A 19,440-nucleotide genomic window follows, 5' to 3' on the forward strand; every position below is an offset into this window, starting at 1 on the left:
TTTATACATCAAAACGTCAAAATCGCAAAAATCGTTGATTAATGAAAAATAGTGTATTAATGAGGTCCATTAATACATTATATTTTAGACAAAATAATTCATTAATATTGAAATTAACAAACGGTCAACGGAAAACAGAATTGATCATCCATTAATATTTAATGGTACCATTAAATTAAAAAGTAATTTTATATATTATTTTAATGTACCATTAGGAGTTAATGTTTCATTAACGTTAATACCACAATTTTGGGCCATTAAAAATTTAATTCTACAATTAACTTCAGTGTCTGTCAAAAAGTGGTTTTTAAATCATGAAAATGAATGCGATTGATACAAGTAGTTCATCGTCGTCTGGCGATGAAAATGATATGTGGTTTGACGGACAACAAAAAGGTATATGTAGTTAAAGAAAAAACGACCTAAAAATTTTAGACGAATTATTTTTTTTTCAACGACAAAGAAATGTCAACTCGATCCTACCCACACAGTTGCCACATACATTTTCGCACATACCTGCTATATTTATCCACAATCATTTTGAATCACCCTATACTATTGGGAGCAAAAAAAAAGTAGGACATCAACATCACCGTCTTGACTTTTAATGTGAAATGACCCTTATCTGTTTCTAACCCTACTTTAAATTGATTGACGTTGTCATTAAGTATTGTAGGTTGTAGGGAATGAGTGTAAGTAAGCACGTGGTGAATATTTATTTAATGCAAAGTCCCAGTCAAAATCTACCTTTATCAAAAAAAGAGGGTAGGTATTTGGAAAAGGAAAATAGGAGTATAAAATAAATTTTTGAACTGTCAGTTAGAATAGTGTTAAATTTCTATGACAATAATTAAAGGCAAAATGACAATAAAGCTTGAACTACATCGAATTTTTCAAAATTGACAGAAATTTGTACATAATAATTATTTTGTGTTACGTAAATAAACTCAACAATTCAATGTCAAATTTTGGCGGGAGGTTGGGCCAACCCAAAAAAATGAATCTTATTCTAGGGATTTCTTTTTTTCTTAAAGCATGGCAACCTATTGTTTTTTTTTAAAGATGGAATAGATTATACAGAGTGTCCCAAAAATGGCGGACTAACTACTTACTACCGTATCCAGGATGTTTAAATGTACACGAAAAAAATATGGAAACAATTTTTCAGACAAAAAAATAAATTATTATTATTTTTATTATTAACGGTAATACAATGTAAACAAAGATGTACTCGTACATCATTACCTTGCAATGTTACCGTAGTGGATTTAAAATATTTTTTTCGATTTCCAAAGCTTCTAAATTCACTATTGTGCAGGATTAGTTATTGGTAGTGAGTAATCCTGTACTTTGTGATAATATGTACGATTATAGGTAGCTGTCATGACAATTTAATACATATATTTCAAAATAATTTTCCTGTTAAGTGCCACTTTCAAGGACCGCCCAATCAGTAAATAAGTCCAATAGAATTTTTTAAACATTTTTCTGACGTTTACGGTAGTCTCTTCTACACCGTAGTGCACCGTTAGTCCGCTATTTTTGGCACACCCTGTATTTAAGCATTATGTATACCTATAATCTGTTTCAAAATCAAAAATCCACCACCTGTTGTTGTTGGCAGAAACAAAGAAATCCCTAGAATAAGTTTCATTTTTTTGGGTTGGCCCAACGTTCCGCCAAAATTTGACATCGAACTGTTGAGTTTATTTACGTAATACAAAATAATTATTATGTACAAAAAGGTGGTAGCTACCATATCACACGTTTCGAGTGAAAATGAGTAGAATGCAGGGTTGGTGGATTTTTGATTTTGAAACGAAATTATAGGTCTAAATGTAAACTTTTAATTTCTGCTTCCTACAAAATATTATCAGTTCACCTGACATCCGCATTGTCAGTGTCATTTTTAATTCAAATTGGTCGAATGTACATCAAAATTTCGACTTTTCTTTTGAGTGTACATTAAATCTTGTGATAAATAAATTACTACTGTCAGATAGAAAGAAGTTGGGTTATAAACTGGTGATTCAAATAATTTTTTCTATTTTGCACCTATAAAACAGTCAGTATAACACTCAAACGGGTTTGAAAAAGGAGGTCTTTTCGATACGCGTTTCAGGAACATTTAGTTAAATTTTTAATCTTGGCAGTGGAGTGAGTTGTTGCTACGTGATCACTGCACTTCATGACACTTTAAATTCAAAACTTACAATTGTTCGTCCATTATTTACCAGCGTTACCAACCCTTATATCTGCCAAATATAATTTTCCTAGCATTGTTTTTTTTAAATTTAAGGGGCAAAATAGAAAAAATATTGTATTATACTCGTTTTATAAGCCATTTTGTCGCACTTGTTTGCTTTATAGCATTCGTCGCTGCGCTCCTCGTGCGTGCGACAAAATGGTGTCTTATAAAACTCGTATAATAATAGTACAGGGTTATTCTAAATGATTGTAGTCGACGTAGGTCGTGCCCATGTTATTACGTTTTTGCCGCTTTCATGTTAACTGTCAGTTGTGTCGCTGTCACTGTCATTTTGTAGGTGAAAAGTGCGGTGATGAGATTTTTATTTATTTTTGTTAAATTAACGATTGAATCCAGAAATATTGAGTTGTTCTACAATCAATTTTAAAAATAGTGAGTTGTTTTGCACCCAATTTAACACATCATTTTGATGATTTTTTTATGTGGAGCGGCAACCATAAATTTTACATTCAGTTTTCACGCCTACTTCGACTACAATCATTTAGAATAAGCCTGTATATTAAAGAACGAGTTTTATAAGGGTTGATTTGGCGCACGAGTCCCAAGTGTAGAAAACGACCCGTAGGGGAGTTTTGTATGGGACGAGTGCGCCAATGCCCTTATAAAACGGGCTTTTTATGTTTTTTTTCATTTTACACTGTGCTTATACGAAAAATGCTTTATTTTGCCCTACGGGCTTTCAGATTCCTGATTACAAAACATAAAAAATAACAATTTATTGTTCTCCCTCACTCCTCTCGTTCTCTATTCTTTCTCGCCTCTTGCTTATTCTTTCATCCATCTCCCTGCCGTCTTCGCTCCCTATTAATCCCCATTCCCTTCTCTTTCTCTCTCATTTCGCCGCATGTGTTTGATCTTCTCACTATCCTCGCGTCACTTCTTGCACCTTCTCTCTCTCTTCTCCTTCCTTCCCATTCCTGTTCTCTCTCTCCTCGTCCCCACCTCTGCAACCCGCTATCATTTTCCTCTCTCACACATACTCTTTCTCCTCCCTATTGTACTTCGATTCTCTTATTCTCTCTCTTCTCTCTTACTTTTCTGTGTCTTTGTCCCCCTACCTTTTTATTCACCTTCTCCTTGTACATTTTCTCGCCGAGTCGTCTTCTTATTCTCTCCTTCTTTTAGCAAATTTTCTTCAGTTTCTCCTGTCTCTTATCCCATCTAAACCAGTCCCCGTTTATCTGTATTTTCCTGTATCCTATTTTCACCCTTTTTCCTCTATCTCTCTCCTCTCTGGCCAACTCTCTTAACTTCTTTTGTGTTTCCCTTTCTTCTTTTGTCAAATCGTCATCTATATACATCCTCTCACCTTTTTTTTCCTTTAACTTACTCTTACTTAGCATTATGTTCTTCTTCTGCTCCCAACTTTCTATTTTTGCCAGCATCATCTTATCTTTATTTATTTTAAATGCTTCCTTTACATTCTTTCACTCCTATCTCCCTTTCTAACCATTCTTCCACCCCCTTCTCTATATTTCCACTTATTGCTCCTATTCCAGTTATTATAACATTATTCTTCCTCTCCTTCTTTTCTCTTTGTTCCATCTTTTCCTCTATCATTTCCATCCTTTTCATCCAATCTGCCTTCTCCAACTGCTCTTTTTCGTCTCTTCCTCTCCTCTCCTCTCTCACTGTCGCTAATTCCTTTCTTAGTGTTTTGATCTCCTCTCTCATCTCTCTTATCATGGTGGTTTTCATTTCCTTATCCATTTCCTTGCTTTGATTTTCTTCTTCGCTTCTATTTGGTGATCTTCTCGTTCTGGAACTATTTCTGAGTGGGTTCTTGCCTTCTTTCGACGTTCTACCCTCTTCTCTTTCTCTCTTGCTGCTTTCTTTCCTTACTTCTGACGATTTCAGCATGTCCTCTCTTTCTTGCTCTCCCTCTTTCTCTCTCGCTGCCGCTAATTCCTTTCTTCGTGCTCTGCTCTCCTCTACTATTCCCGCCATATCCTCTTCTATCTCTCTGAGCACTGTTTTTATTTTCTTCTCTATTTCTTTGCTTTGATTTCTTTCTTCGCCTCTACTTGGGGACCTTTCGGTTCTGGAACTCTTTCTGAATGGGTTCAGGCCTTCTTCCGACATCCTACCCTCTTCTCTTTCTCTCTTGCTGCTTTCTTTCCTTGCTTTCGGCGATTTCGGCATGCCCTCTCTTTCTTGCCCGCTGTCTTCTGCTTATCACCTCTCACTCACTCGTCGTTGTTTACGTTTGTTATCTCTGCACTTTTTCCACGTCTGCTCGCTATCGCTGCCAAACCAGTTTTTTTATGTTATTTTTTAGAATTTGCACCGTTGTTTTAATTTTTAAATAAAAAAATTAAATTTTCAAATTCTAGGGAATTTTGTATTAATTGGTAATTCAAGGTAACGGATGCAACATAATTATGTTAAAAAGTAGAGTTTGAACATTAATATTTGAAATTTTTTGATGTAAATAACAATAATACACTGAAATATGGATACAAATTTTCTTAGAGATCTATTAAACTACGAGTGCTTTAAGAGATAGCCATAAACGACTCCAGATTGAATACAATAATGGACCTATTAGAGACGGAGATTCTAAAAATTACTATTATCTACTTTGAGTTACAAATAGGCTCATTATTATACCGAAAACAGTTTAATAATGAAGCATATTATTTAACTGTTTTTGGTAACTTTTAGCTTGTGTTATATTGGTATATTTTTGAAACTAATTCTTTATATAATTTCAAATTTGTCTTTCTTTTGCGATTTTTCTTTCTTTTTTATAAATTTTAATTTGTCTAGGCTCAGTAAACTTTTCCTAGTCCAACTTTTTTTACATTCTATTAGATTTTTAGTCTCTCTTTACATATAAAAAACTTTCTTAAATTTTATTAACCACAACTAATAATAATTTTTTAAACATTGTTTTTTTCTTCTGTAAGTCCATTTTTAAGCTGCTCTGACCTTTACATTCCCTTCGAATATTTTACCTAAATGTTGTCCCCATTTTTAATAGTGTCTTGTGTATTTTTTTACACTACCCCGTCTTATTTTATTAATTTTATTATTCACGTCTGATGAGTTTTCCTCTGGTTTTTTTAATCTTTACTCTATATTCACTATGCTTCGCTCATTTTGACGATACTATTGATTTACGTTTAATAGATTAGTTTTATAGACTGTTGTCCTTATCCTCACTCTTGTCTCATTTATATTTTTTATGATTTATTTTTAATTCTATCTACCAAATATTTTTCAAATTACTTCTTTTTTGCACGACCTGTATATAATGAGCAACTTTACTCCCTGATTGTATGGAGTAAAGTGGTTCTTTTTTCCCCTTGGGCAAAAAACCATAGCCTATTCAACCTTTTATGGTACATATTTATTTCGAATTAATTTTTTTTTTCACTCGAGGTGCAGTTTGTAGCCCGAAGGCGAAGCCCGAGGGTCCTACAAAGCAACGACGGTAATAATTATGCTTTCCCGAGATGCAGATACTACGTATTATTTGCACGATTCAAAAATTTTAATTGAAAAAAGCCGAAAGGTTAAAAATTATTTTTAACTGTCAACATGACACTTCAATTTAACTTGACAGTTAGTGATAATTTACAAATTTTCGGCTTTTTTCTATTAAAATCGGTGAGTCGTGCAAAAAATAGTATGTGGACCTCGGGAGTGAATGATTTTTACCCTCAGTGCTTTGTAGAACCCTCGGGCTACAAATTGCACCTCGGGTAAAAATCATCCACTTCACTCCCTCGGTGCATAATATACTATTTTGTCACGATGATTATTCTCCCTTTCCTCGATCATAGATCAAAAACTTACAACCAATAAAACTCCTCGACACGAATACATCATGATCACACCAACGCGTCTCGACAACCGCAAAACATCGTCGGAATAATAAATTACCCAGAAACAAAGCTACACCCAACTAGTTCTCCTTTTCGGCAGACGATTAACCTTCCTCCTCTTCTCCATTCCATCACTGTTGATGGTACAATATCAAACAATCGCTCTTTAATTAAAAGAACAATTTCATTTCCGTTCGCTCAAGTCTCCGATATTTCTACGAAAGCACAACATTCGTATTTAATCGTGTAAGACTTCCAAAAGAAAACTTCTCACGACCGAGACCGGCCACGCGTGAAGTACTGCTCCATTATCGTAAATTTTTAACGGAATCACAGTTTTAATTCTTTTGACTTGCATGCAACCATTGTGTAGAACTCGAGTCTTCCGAGCGTGCGTTTCGTACGAAAACCATTGAAAACGGACATCGTGACGATAATAATTTCTCTTCAACGGATCGAATTGTCCATTCGACATGTTTGGCCAAAACTATTCAAATATGTCTAGTGGAACTTCCATCATTTCTGTAGAAATCTTGATAAAATCGCCGTGAAATGGCCACGTTTTGTGCTACAACAAGGAAATTTGTTGCGAGAATGGCTAATACGAAGGCGGTCTTAACAATCGATGAATTTCCACTGTATTAAAAGCAGTTTCAAATTTTCTGGAACAAATCGATCAAAACCATTTTGGTCTCATTCATTCACACCACTCAAGGCAGTTATGATCGATTTCACTTCGAAACTAGAAAAATTGATGGTAATTGTTCACTTTAACTACTTCTGGAATTTTCGCATTTTTTCTGGCTAGACACCCTCAGGGCGACCTCCTAGATCGTTTCCCACCATCCAAACCTTGTGCAAGTGAATTTTCCTTACCCTTTAGTTATACTTACTAAGACATTGGCGCGACCTTGAAACACAACAAGAGAGAAAAAAAGACATTTGCACAAGGTTTGAATGGTGGGAAACGATCTAGGAGGACGCCCTGAGGATGTCTAGCCAGAAAAAACGCGAAAATTCCAGAAGTAGTTAAAGTGAATAATTACCGAATTGATATTTGACATTTGCGAATGAAGCTCTAGCCACAAGAGGATCTCCTCTTTGGTGGACTACTCAATAAACCATAAAAAATTTATAGGGTACGTATTAACAGTTACGAAATTAACTGGACAAATTTCTTTTTTTAGTGCCCACATCAAATAATGAAAAGTTTATGAGGTGTCGGATATGCAATTAAGGCTAACTAAAAGTCCAACGGGTCGCGAAATAAGGCCTAGTTTACGCAGAAGGTAACAGTAGTTACATTGTTTTATTTCAATTTGTTGAGAATTATACCGAAACAATGGCTACTTTTAAACTAGGAGTATGCAACGGATATGTAAGATTATCATTAGCGGCGCAAACGTTTCGGAAAGAAACATATTCCGACATGTTTGAATTGTACATAATAATTATACATTGCCCCAAAAAAGTTAAGGATATTCTCGGTATGTGAATGATAACTCTCGTCTGCACAGGATACGATTGGTTTTGGAAACCTTAGATTTGCAAAAAAATTCAACATTTTCAGCTACCTGCACGATCTCCGGACTTCAACCCCATTGCACCCGCCTGAGACCTTGGAAACACTCTCGTAGACTATTTGCCTTATCCAGAGAATATTCGGGAATTGAGTGACTTGTTTCCTATTTTGTGGCGACAGATCCCCCAAGAAGAGATTGATAACTTAATTCGTCGTATTAGAGAAGTTATACGGGTATGAGGACGAAATACCGATTATTTGAAATTAAAACAAAAATTATTTAATTTAATTTTAATTTAATTTAATTTCAAAGGATTAACTTTTTTTTTAGTTCCATTCTGTATTGATCTGGCTGAAAATGAATGGAATTACACATGTGTATCGATTATGATCCCTGTTCTTCCTTTTTTGTTCACAAACAGCAATATCCTTAACTTTTTGGGGCAGTGTAGGAACGTGCATGATCGAAACTGTTGCATTTTACGGAAGTCTATGGTTTACGAACAGTTCATCAGTCATTATGACGGTATTGTGGAGTAAACTAAATAATCAGACTTTAAAAATGTGGAGTCACAGCGGAAACTTATCGCTCTTGCTACATAAATAATAGAATGGATCAATAACAAGTCAATTTAGAGTGGACGCAGTGTATAAGACATTTGTAAATTATCTCAAATACCATGGTATAGTACTGAAAAGCGAGCTAAATTATTTTATCCCTAAGATAGAAGGTGCGACCTTCCCCTGACCGTAAAAACCACCACATTGTCTGTTCGAGTCTTTGTAGCACATCCTTTGTTCGATTTTAGTTCACCTGGAAAATAGCTTATTTTGTTTGACAACGCAATAAATGACTCACATTAAACAATTAATTTTGTTTGCGCTGCGAACCGATCCTGATCTGTCATCGTCATCGTGCCCGAAACTTGGTTCTCGTGCCGGAAAATTCACCTCCTGTACTCTAATGTAAATAACCATAAATTAATTAGTAGTAATTTATTCTTCATTCACTAGAATATGTATTTATCTTCCAAACTTCAAAAAATCGGTCTCTAAATAGTAGAGTTAAAAGTTTTAGGTGGGTCACCTGTAGTTTAAATTATTATTTACAACAAAAAAAAAAAGTAAATAAAGTAAAATCATGCTTCCATAGTGGTTGGGCCGCTGCATTAAAAAATGTTTCATAAAAATTACACTCAATTACGTTATTAAAAAGGAAGAAGGGAAAAAAGAAGAAGCGAACAACTTGTCCCGTTTTTTTCCAAACCGTATGTATTTGACCGTTACACTCGTTGTACAGAACACTATTAAATCGTTCTTGTACCAAGAAACAGTTTACACTTTTTCTGCGATTTGGAAAAATTAAATACGTTCAGACTTTGTTTACTCAATTTTCTTGAGGGTCTCATAAGGAAGTGACTGCGAGTCGTTTTAGGATGCTGATGTCAATCTCGTAAAGGTGGGTTTCCTCGGAGAAATTACTCGTTCCCAAAGTTCGTGACAAATTTCCTTTTCCAATCAGCAACTGTACAGCGATCGACAAAATTATTGCCTTGTCATTCAAACAATTTGTCAACAGTTTAATGACTGCTTCTGTGGGTCGATGTAATAAAGACTACAATTTTAGCTTTTTATGAGTTCATGACCTTTACATTTTAAAAACGATTGGGTATTTCTATTTCCCCAAAAACTAACAGCGTCAAATAAAATTGTCGGTTCGTGTACAATTAGAGTCAAAACTAATGTCGCGTAATGACGTAACCACCAAAAAAAAAAAAAACAACACCACACCAACTCTGAACTCACTATGTTTGAAACCTGCAGTTGTAGAGCGTTTTTGGCCTGTACGTTAGGCGTGTATATTCGGCTTTGGCGTTCGGAAAATATTTTGAAAAGTACTGCCGCGTGACATTGAATTTGACTTTAACTGTACAGTTGGAGACAAAATACTTTGGTCGTCACTTTTCTGACACTTTAATGTAATTCAGGCTTTAACGTTAAAATGAATGACAATTTCAAATTAATGACAGCTATATGTTGTTCACGTTGACTTGACAATTTCAAGGTCAAATAATTTTACTTTTTGGCTGTGTAATTATGTTTTGGAAATAGTGACATGCAGGTAAACACCGTTCACGTTGAATTGAACATTGCTACATTGCATTATCTTGGTTAGCTGCATGTCACTATTTACAAAACGTAATTAGAGCCAAAAAATTAAATTATTTCACCTTGAAATTGTCAACTCAACGTGAACAACGTTTATTATATTTTCCTATCTAAAATATGGCACCGTCGGTAGCTGATAAATATAGAATCGTTTTCCTAGCTTCTGAGGGGTGTTCCTTGGGGCAAATTGCAGAAAGGTTGCGTTTACCCAAAAGTACAGTTATGTATATCGTCAATAAATGGAGAAGAACGGAATTGGTGGAACGCCGACGACCAGGAGCTGGCAGACACAGAATATCTATACTCGATGAAGATGTAGCTTTGACTGAGGTAGTGCGTAATGATCCTTTTGCAACAGCTGTTTAAGCTAGAAATTTAACGGGCTTTCCTGGATGCCTAAAAACAGCGAGCGACGCATAAAAAGTAGCTGGCTTCGTAATCATGTTGCTGCGAATAAACCGGGGTTAACCCAACAACATAAGGAAGCAAGAATAAGTTTTGCGCTGGAATACTTGTTAAAAGATGAAGCTTCTTGGTCAAGAGTAGTTTTTTCTGACGAAAAAGTGTTCCAGTCTTCTCGTAATGGTCGAATTAGAGTGTATAGACCAAGAAACTCCAGATTTAGTGAACGATACGTTCATAATACGCACAACAGTGGACGGTTTTCTGTTAATAGAGAGTTACGTTCCGTTAAAATAACCGGTACGCTATTCGCGAGCAATTACCGTAACCCCTACTTCAAACAACGGGCGGTAATGAATCGGTTACGCTATTGCCTAGCAACCCCGGCGTTAGCGTACACGGTTATCTGAAAAACGTAACGCGAAAACTCTCTAATATCTGGTCATGGATTTCTGTAGGTAGTCCTGGGGTAATGCTTCATGTAGAAGAACGGCTCAACAATGACGTTTATATTAGGATTCTTGAAAATATTATGGTTCCTTCTGTGGCAATTGCGTACCCAAATAATGATTATATTATTCAGCAAGACAACTGCTCTGTCCATACCGCACGTAGAGTAACAGAATGGTTCGAGAATCATAATATAAGCGTCCTTGATTGGCCGAGTCGCAGTCCTGATCTCAACCCTATTGAAAACATGTGGGGTTTGTTGGTTAAAAAGTTAAAGCAGTCCCGTTTGGTGTTTGCTAATAGGGAGGAGCTCTTGACCGATATCTGATGCATGGCAGTCATTACCGCAGGATTATCACAGAAACTTATGGCTCTCCATGCCATTTAGGATACAGAAAGTTTTAGACGCTAATGGTGCCATGATCAAATATGTACTAATATTAGGTATCTTTTTATAGTGTTCGCCTCTATTATCTCTGTGTACTCTAACTCGATCGTTATGAGAAGACTGGATTTTTCGTACGAAAAAACTATAGCTGACCAAGAAGCTTCGTCTTTTAACAAGTGTTCCAGCTTTCTTATGTCGTTGTGTTAGCCCTGGTTTGTTTGGTTCGGTGTGTAGGGTACCATTGAAGTCTTGGTCCTTCTGGACCTGTTTGAACTAAAATAACTATTGTATTTATTAGCTTTTTCACTTACATTGTTGAATTGTTGAAACTATTATCTATACTATAAGATGTTTTGTTTATTAAATTGTTCTTTTTTCATGACATTTTTGAATATCTTTAATAATGACAAACCAACAATCTCGTAATTTTACATGACTGGTACCAGGCTTTCCTATACATATTTCATACTTACACGAAACCGAATATTTAACGAAAGTAATTAGCTACATACAACTTGTCAACTATGATTGACAGTGGCTAAAAATAAGGTTAACAGTCCTAAAGCATGCTTTACAATTTAATGTCACTCAAGTGACATTGACGATCAAAGTATTTTGTCTCCAACTGTACAAATCGATATTTTTGCAGATTCCTTTCAAGAAACAAAATAATTTAAACTAGCATAATTAGCTAGACAACGTTTTATTCAGGAACGTTCTTATCAGTTTCAGATCCTAATTTTATTAAGACTATGGGAAATAAGGTCTTTGTGTACAACAAATGTTTTTATGTTTATTTAACAATTTCATTCCAGTTGAAGTGTGCTATAAATTGCACGACTGCAACCCTAATGTTAACTTTAGACTGCACCTACTGGTTGAACGTGGTAACTACATATAACACAAACTGGTGCAATTAGATTGTGAATTTCAGAGCAAAAAATTTCGGTTAACTGACCGTTACTAACAGCACCAGTTTACAATGTTTTGGAATCGATTAATTCTTCGGGAAAAAAATTGATTGTATCATTAATACTCTATCACCATCATTTGGGAAATTGAACGGAATTGATTTTCTTTATTAATAATGGAACAATGCTAAATTAAGTGTTACAACGTAAAAAGCTAAAAGAGTAATTTATCATTAGGAAAATTTGGGGCACTGGGTCTATCAATAACGAAATACTAGGTGCGTTTTATTGCTTCTATCTTAGGATATTCCTTGGATTTTATGGGGTTATCTGTACATTGAACATGGGGGCGAGATTTTGACAATTTTTGTAAATTGTACATAGCTCCTTTTTATTTTTGTACGCGTTATGTTTATTGTAATGTAATGTAATAATGTAAAAATGTAATACTTAAGTAACAGTTATGGAAGACGACGGTTTCTCTCTCCGTTTTCCATAAAACTCAAAATAGTCGAAATATTACTTTTATTGTTTTTATGTAAGTTTTTTTGCTAGGGCCGTTGCGACCGTGGGAGTTTGTACTGATTTAATACGTATGCAAGACGAGGGTTAAAAGTTGGTTAGTCACGCTTGCCCACAAATCTGGAACAACCCTCTGCGTTTCCCATAAAAGTTAAAAACAGTCGGCATATGTATTAATTTCATGATTATTATGTAAATGTTGTTAGGAGCGTTGCGACCGTAGTAGTTTTTTTTTTAATTGAATGTGATTCGTGCATTTTGAATAACCGTTGAATGAGTGAGATGATGGTTGGGTGCGAGAGTTAGGAAAGGGGATATATATATAAATGAGATTTTTAGTTAGTTTTTAGACACTCTTGTTTGGCCTTAAGAGTACTGATTTCTGAGAGTCCTTAATATAGTAAAGTATTAAGGTGTTTGTTTTATTTTGAGAATCCTGACGAATTCAAGTGTTCAATTGTAACATACGTTTCATCAAAAAATTCCACCCGATTCCTTTTGTTGCTGGTAGAATTTTTAGTCTATTATCTCGCAAACTAAGCATTTTTGACCCCATATGAATTAAGAGTTTTATGCTTATTTTTGATCATTGAATCTGCCCTGAAAGTTTGTCGGTCGAATTCGGATACACCTTGTATAATGAAAGACGTGCTTTATGAACAAACTTTAATTCAATACTAATTTTAAACACACCACCTCACCATTTTATAAGCGAGTCAGTCATATAACATTTGACCCTTTGTTAGGGTTAACGTCGGGCAAAAAACCAATTAAGCCAGCTGCAGATATACCGTGCGATCGAAAAAAAAAAATTAGAGTTGGCTGTGACCAAAAATTTCAGTTGGCAATTCGTGAGAGTTCAATTAACAGATGTCAGTCTTAAAAGTTAGGTTAGTGATTTTGAGAACGTTGAAATCTTGTTACAATATTTTTTAGAATTAAGAAAAAATAACACAGCTGCATGACCCCGGCGCTTGACCTCGAATTAGCTACCCCGCTTTTTTCTGTATGTGTCGTTCTGCTTCATTTACACCACGTTGAGGGTGTAAAGGAACCGAACTTTATTTTATGCTAGTTGGTAGATTATGAATTATTGTCCAGATGTTGCGGACTTTGGTGCATTCTTAAGATTAGATAACTGCAGCTGTCTTAATTGGTTTTTTGCATGATATCGACCCCAACGAAGGGTCTCAAGTTTTGTAATGGCCCGCCTATAAAGTGGGAGATTTTTATGTATGTGAATCAGTTCAGAATTAAAGTTTGTTAAGGAAACAAGTCTTTGATTGCATTTTCTCCGATACGCCTTACACTTTATTTGAAGTTTGAGTTTCACTGGATCCTGACAGAGAAGTGAAAAGCTCATTATTAATTTATCAGAAGTGGGTTAAATTTTTCTTAATAATTTATCAGAAGTGTACCTACCTGTAATACGTCCGCGAATTAAGTGTGGTACGGAAACAAGCTAAAAGTGAATGACTGAAGTTTCGCTTGTGGATTTCGCGATTTTGCCGGGACTCTGAAGTGTATTGCGGGAAGTGAGTACGGGTACGTGGGTGATATCGTATCGTCGTATTCTGAGGGTGAAGCCTAGTAACGGGATGTCTAGGTCGGGTTCACCAAGTGCCGGTGAGTACACTGAAGAGGAGGTAGAAAACGCCAGATTATTGTTGGAAATGAAGAAGAAGCAGGCGGAGGACAGCACAGAGAGAATGCAATCTTCGGCGCATGCAACAGGACAACAGTTGATGTCTGTGGATGCGGTGGTGGAGCTAATTAGGAGATTGGTTCCATCAGGGGCGTCACCTGCAGGGTATGCAAGTGACACGATGACGACGGGTGAACCGACACCCGGGAATTTTTGTGTAGTGCCAGATCTGACGCAAGGGTTGAAGGCGTTCAGTGGCAGAGGAGGGTATTTCGAAGCAAGGAACTGACTTCGTGATATAAAGGCGATGGGTAGAAGACAATTTTGGAACGAAAATATTATTTTGGAGATGGCACGACAACATCTCCAAGGCAGCGCTCTAAATTGGTATCGTTACCATCAAGAGGAAATTCGAACTTGGAGTGAGTTCGAAGAGAAATTTCGGGAAAAGTATGAAGATACGCGAACATTGACGGAACGAGTTCATGAGATGGAAGCTCGTGTACAAGGGAAAGACGAAAGTGTGGAGGACTATTTTTATACGAAAATGCGATTGTGTCGGGAGTTAAAATTGGAGTTTCAGGAAAGTAAAAAGCTAGTGTTGATGGGACTCAAGTCACGAGAAGCGGCTAGGACAATTTTGCTAGCGCGACACTATGACGAAACAAGTTGACTAAAGGACATTTTGGACAGTGAACAATTCTACAAGGGACAGTTATCGGGTTTACGCGAAAATCGGACGGAGTGTGCGAAAGCCAGCAAAGAGGTCACATTTCAAAAAACTGTACGGCAAAAATCAGCGAAACGTTTGCTCGACAGAAGTACCGGTTTCTTTCAGCAACAAACAGTCTGCACCGACAGCGACGTCACAAGTGATGTGCTTTAAGTGCAATGAGATGGGACACTATGCGAACCACTGCAAGAAGAGAGAAAGAACAACAGAAAATGCGGCAAGACAAAATGTAAACGTGGCAACGGAAAACAACATTCTGTTCAATGATTCATTAAAATTAAATGTTATTTTTTAACACAAAATTTTTTAAATATTTTTTCCGAGTTCTACATGAAGCCAGTAGCTCGTGGATAAAAGTTTATCCGACCTTTTTGACACCCGATATACAAAATTGAGCAAAAAAAATCTACAAAACAGAAACGACTCCACCATTCCAATTAATTAAAGATTTTTGCAAGCGAAGCTTAATATGTAATTACGATGAATTTCAGAAATTTAAAATTCAAATTTTCAAGGGGCATGAAAAGAAAAATTCCACAGGACGACACAGGTAGAAGAAAAAAAATTAGAGAATTACATAAAATTATTAATTAAACAGTGAAGAATAAAATTTTCTATACCTACCTATTTCTTTCTAGTCCGCAACTTTTTTATATTTTTGTATACTTAAATATGGGAGTCACGGAGTTCGACCACGATCCCAAATTTGTGTTAATCTGATGGTCGAGTTCGGCCACCGACCGCTACCAAAGGGATTAAGATTTTCCAGGTACTGACGGGGGGCCAAAGAGATCAAATTCACTCTATTAGCTTGGAGGTTGAAAAAATAAGTGGTGGGACGTTGGCATATTTAAATGTAGAAGCAATTACTGATTTTATTTAGTTTTGTATTACATATGCCAATCATTTCATTCGAAATTTAATGAATGCTTTTATAACACTCATCCAAATATATTTCAATTCCTATCTGTGTTAAAAGATTTCTAGTGTGAGGTTTATATTAAAATACACACTGCTAACCGTTTTGTAAAAAAAAGTACGTAAATACATAGCTGAGAAGCAAAAATTAGTAAACACTAAAATTGCTGCTTGTTATGTACATAATGTTATTACTAAATTCGAATTTATAGAATGTGTATCTTGTAAATTTCAACCACATTAACTTTTCTTGTGAAATTGTTGTATCTTGTCCAGAACCAGCAGGTAAAATCCGATCCCCTGGGTAATTAGATAAGTCAGGTAGCGTGGTCCAACCCGTATATGCACTTAATCCCATACCCTTCAGAATACTTAGAAAACACAGGTAACGTGGTCGAACTCACATACGCCCGTAAATATTATACAGGATTATTCTAAATGATTGTAGTCGAAGTAGGCATGAAAACTGAATGTAAAATTTATGGTTCCGCTCCACATAAAAAAACATCAAAATGATGTGAATAAGTGAGTACACACGATTCACACACGGGAGTTAAATTGGGTGCAAAACAACTCAATATTTTTAAAATTGATTGCAAAACAACTCAATCTTTCTGGATTCAATTGTTAATTTTACAAAAATAAAGAAAAATCTCATCACCGCACTTTTCACCTAAAAAATGAGTGACAGCGACAAAACTGACAGTTCACATGCAAGCGGCAAAAATGTAATAACATGGGCATGGCCTACTTCGACTACAATCATTTAAAATAACCCTGTACATAATTTTATAATAAAATATTCAACAAAAATGGCATTTTTTCAAATTGATTTAATTTAAACACAGCAGATTAATTCTCCCATCCATGCTTTTCAATGGGAAACGCGTCAAGTGAGGACTGCAGCCTACGTCACAGCTAACGAGAGGTTGCGCGGACAGATTCAGGCGACCCAGCAATCCTGTTACTGTTTACTATTCTTGGTCCAAACTAGCCATGTTCGCGAACGTTTTGCGCGGTATTGCGCTGTCGTCTGAACGCGCCTTTAGGGGGCCAGCGGACGAGTCGTATTGGGTTTCCGCAGGTCAGCGCTCGGATGTTGTCGCAGCCCGATTCCCTTACAATAACGTACCAGTGGCGGCTCGTGACCTCTGGGTGAGGTGAGGCCAAGCGTGAGGCGCATATTTTGGAACATTTAACAACGACATAACTAAATCAAATTGGGGATTCATGTTTGATGGTTGATCTACCTATGTTACCTTACCAAAAATCAAAAATGTGCACTTAACCAAATCAAAATAACCACGGAAAATGACACAAATGTGACCAGCACAGAACAAATTATTATTCAAACTGTTACTGAATTATATTAGTTGGCGCGAAGGCGCCGCGTCGCGACGGCCCGCTGGAGTAATAAACTGGCGTGATCTTTACGTCATTTTTGGGGGATGATTTCCTATTGGTTAAAAGGCGCGCGTTAAAAAATATGGTCTAGCTCAATGCATGCTGCCAAAATTGTAGTACGAGAGTCCACGATGCTCACCGGGAGGCCCCGAAAATTTCATACCACCTAGCAGATAAACCATTCAATGGGAGTATTTTTTTCTCTGGAATTAGACCATAATACGCATGCGCAAAGTGACGTAAGTGATGGTGATGTAAGATCGGCCTCGATTTGTAGTAATTGACGCGGCCACTAGTGGATGCGGCGCGACGATAAATATTTGAATATTTCCCGTTGCACTGGGAGCGCTGGATTTAAAATTTATCGCTCTCCAGTGGAACACAGAAAACAAAATAAATGCTTTGGATACGACTCCTGATATTCTTGCTAGGATTTACTAGTTTGAAAATATATTAAATTATAAAATAATTATAATATAAAAACAAATCTGCAAAATACTAATTCTTAAAAATAAATTTTTATTTAAATTCATGCTTAAATGAGGATGAGGCCCGGCCTCAGTTGCCTCACCTGACGAGCCGCCACTGTAACGTACCAAATTTGATTTTTTCTAGTCTTTGGATCAACTTATGTTAGTTCGTTAAAATCCGGTTAGTCATAAGGAAATGTAGAAGTGTATTTGGTTATGAGCGAATGCTAATAACGTGTGATTCAAAAAAACGTTCATCAAAGTATGCCATGGAAGACAAAGATAGATATGACAGGCATGTCGTAGCTTGCGTCAATTCTGACAGATTTAAGATTGTGAATCTTATAGGTTATAAATTTATTATTGTAAAATTTGAACGTTATGGCTTTCACCGACCACCAAAAACGCTGCATGTTGGAAATTTATTTTAGAAACGGCATAAAAATGGATGGGCAGTGAGTTTATTCAACACGTAATGCTTTTGAAGATTTCCAGGAAACTTTTGCAGAAGTGATCGTGCATTTTGATTGATTTAACAGAAAAGTACATCGTCTTGTGCACTTTACAAAGAAACTGGAAGTGTAGGACGTAAAGAAGGTAATGGGAGACCAAAGGTGGGAAATGAAGAAAACAGTGAAACAGTACAAGTAATTGAGGAACAGCCAAATAGAAATAGTTCAATTTACAATTCAATCTGTCCTATGGGCTATACCACTTGTCAGCGTATTCTGAAACAAGATCAAGATCATTTACATCCTTATCATCCACAACTAGTCCATGAAGTACTTCCAAATGATCGACTTTGAACACAACAATAATTCTGTTAGTGGTTTATTGAGAATTTTCATAACAATAGTGCAATATGTAGTGGAAAAAACATTCTTCAGTGTTGAATCGTGTTTTAATGAAAGTTTATGACAACCACCTTATTAGTTTAAATATGCCACATGAGTGGCCTCCCACGTTTTGTGATCTAACCCCATGTGACTTCTTTTTGTAGCCATACATTAAAAATTCAATTTTCAGTGCACCTGTGGTTGATATGGATGATCTTCGGCTAACAAACTGGAATGAATCAATAATTTGCTGTGGATGTTGGAAAATGTTGTTGAAACAATTAAAAAAAAAGTTAGGTTATGCATGCGTGAACCCGTGAACGTGGTGGTCACATAACACATCATCTAAGTTTTATTTATTAATGTTATTAATAATTATTTTTAAATCAATGAAGTACATTTGTTTCCATAAAAAAGCCTTTTTATTAAGTTAAAATCTGTTTTTTTTAACTACCTACCGAGTTCTGAGTAGTTTAAAATTCAAGAATGCGTTCGTAGTTCTAGGGTCCCTAAACAAAGTTCGAACGTTATGATTAGACATACGTAATTTTTTTCATGGCACACTTTGATGACAGGTTTTTTGAATCACAGGATAGATTGTTCGGAACGAATTAGTTTTAACAGAAAAATTGTCGGTTGGGACGGTCGGTTGGTCTCAACGGATTGTTTAAGATTCGATTAAACATTGGATTAGTGATTTTGGCCGTTGGAGCTAGAATGAATGTGAGTGGTTGAATGAAATAGGGATGTGTGAATATAAAAGTAAGAGAGTTACAGTAAAACAGGAAGTTTTATTTTAGCAGTTAGATTAGAAGTTTAGTCTAGACACTTAGTTTAGGTAGTTTATAGGTAGTTAGTTAGGAATTAGAGTTAAGGGTAATTCGAGTGTATGGAAATCATAAATCATCGTTCATATATTAAAGTTAGTGTTTTAATTCAGTGTTTGAAATTTTATTAACATCCTGACAAGA

At 35.9% G+C, this 19,440-nt stretch overlaps 1 protein-coding gene across 4 annotated transcripts in view; it reads right to left on the bottom strand.

The window, feature by feature from the left end:
* Window positions 1-19,440, bottom strand: part of LOC138124538 (cilia- and flagella-associated protein 410) — an 81,838-nt gene that overhangs the window by 25,436 nt on the left and 36,962 nt on the right. The gene's annotated exons all lie outside the window — the stretch shown is intronic.

Source organism: Tenebrio molitor, chromosome 2, assembly GCF_963966145.1.
Source record: "Tenebrio molitor chromosome 2, icTenMoli1.1, whole genome shotgun sequence".
Lineage (NCBI taxonomy): Eukaryota > Metazoa > Arthropoda > Insecta > Coleoptera > Tenebrionidae > Tenebrio > Tenebrio molitor.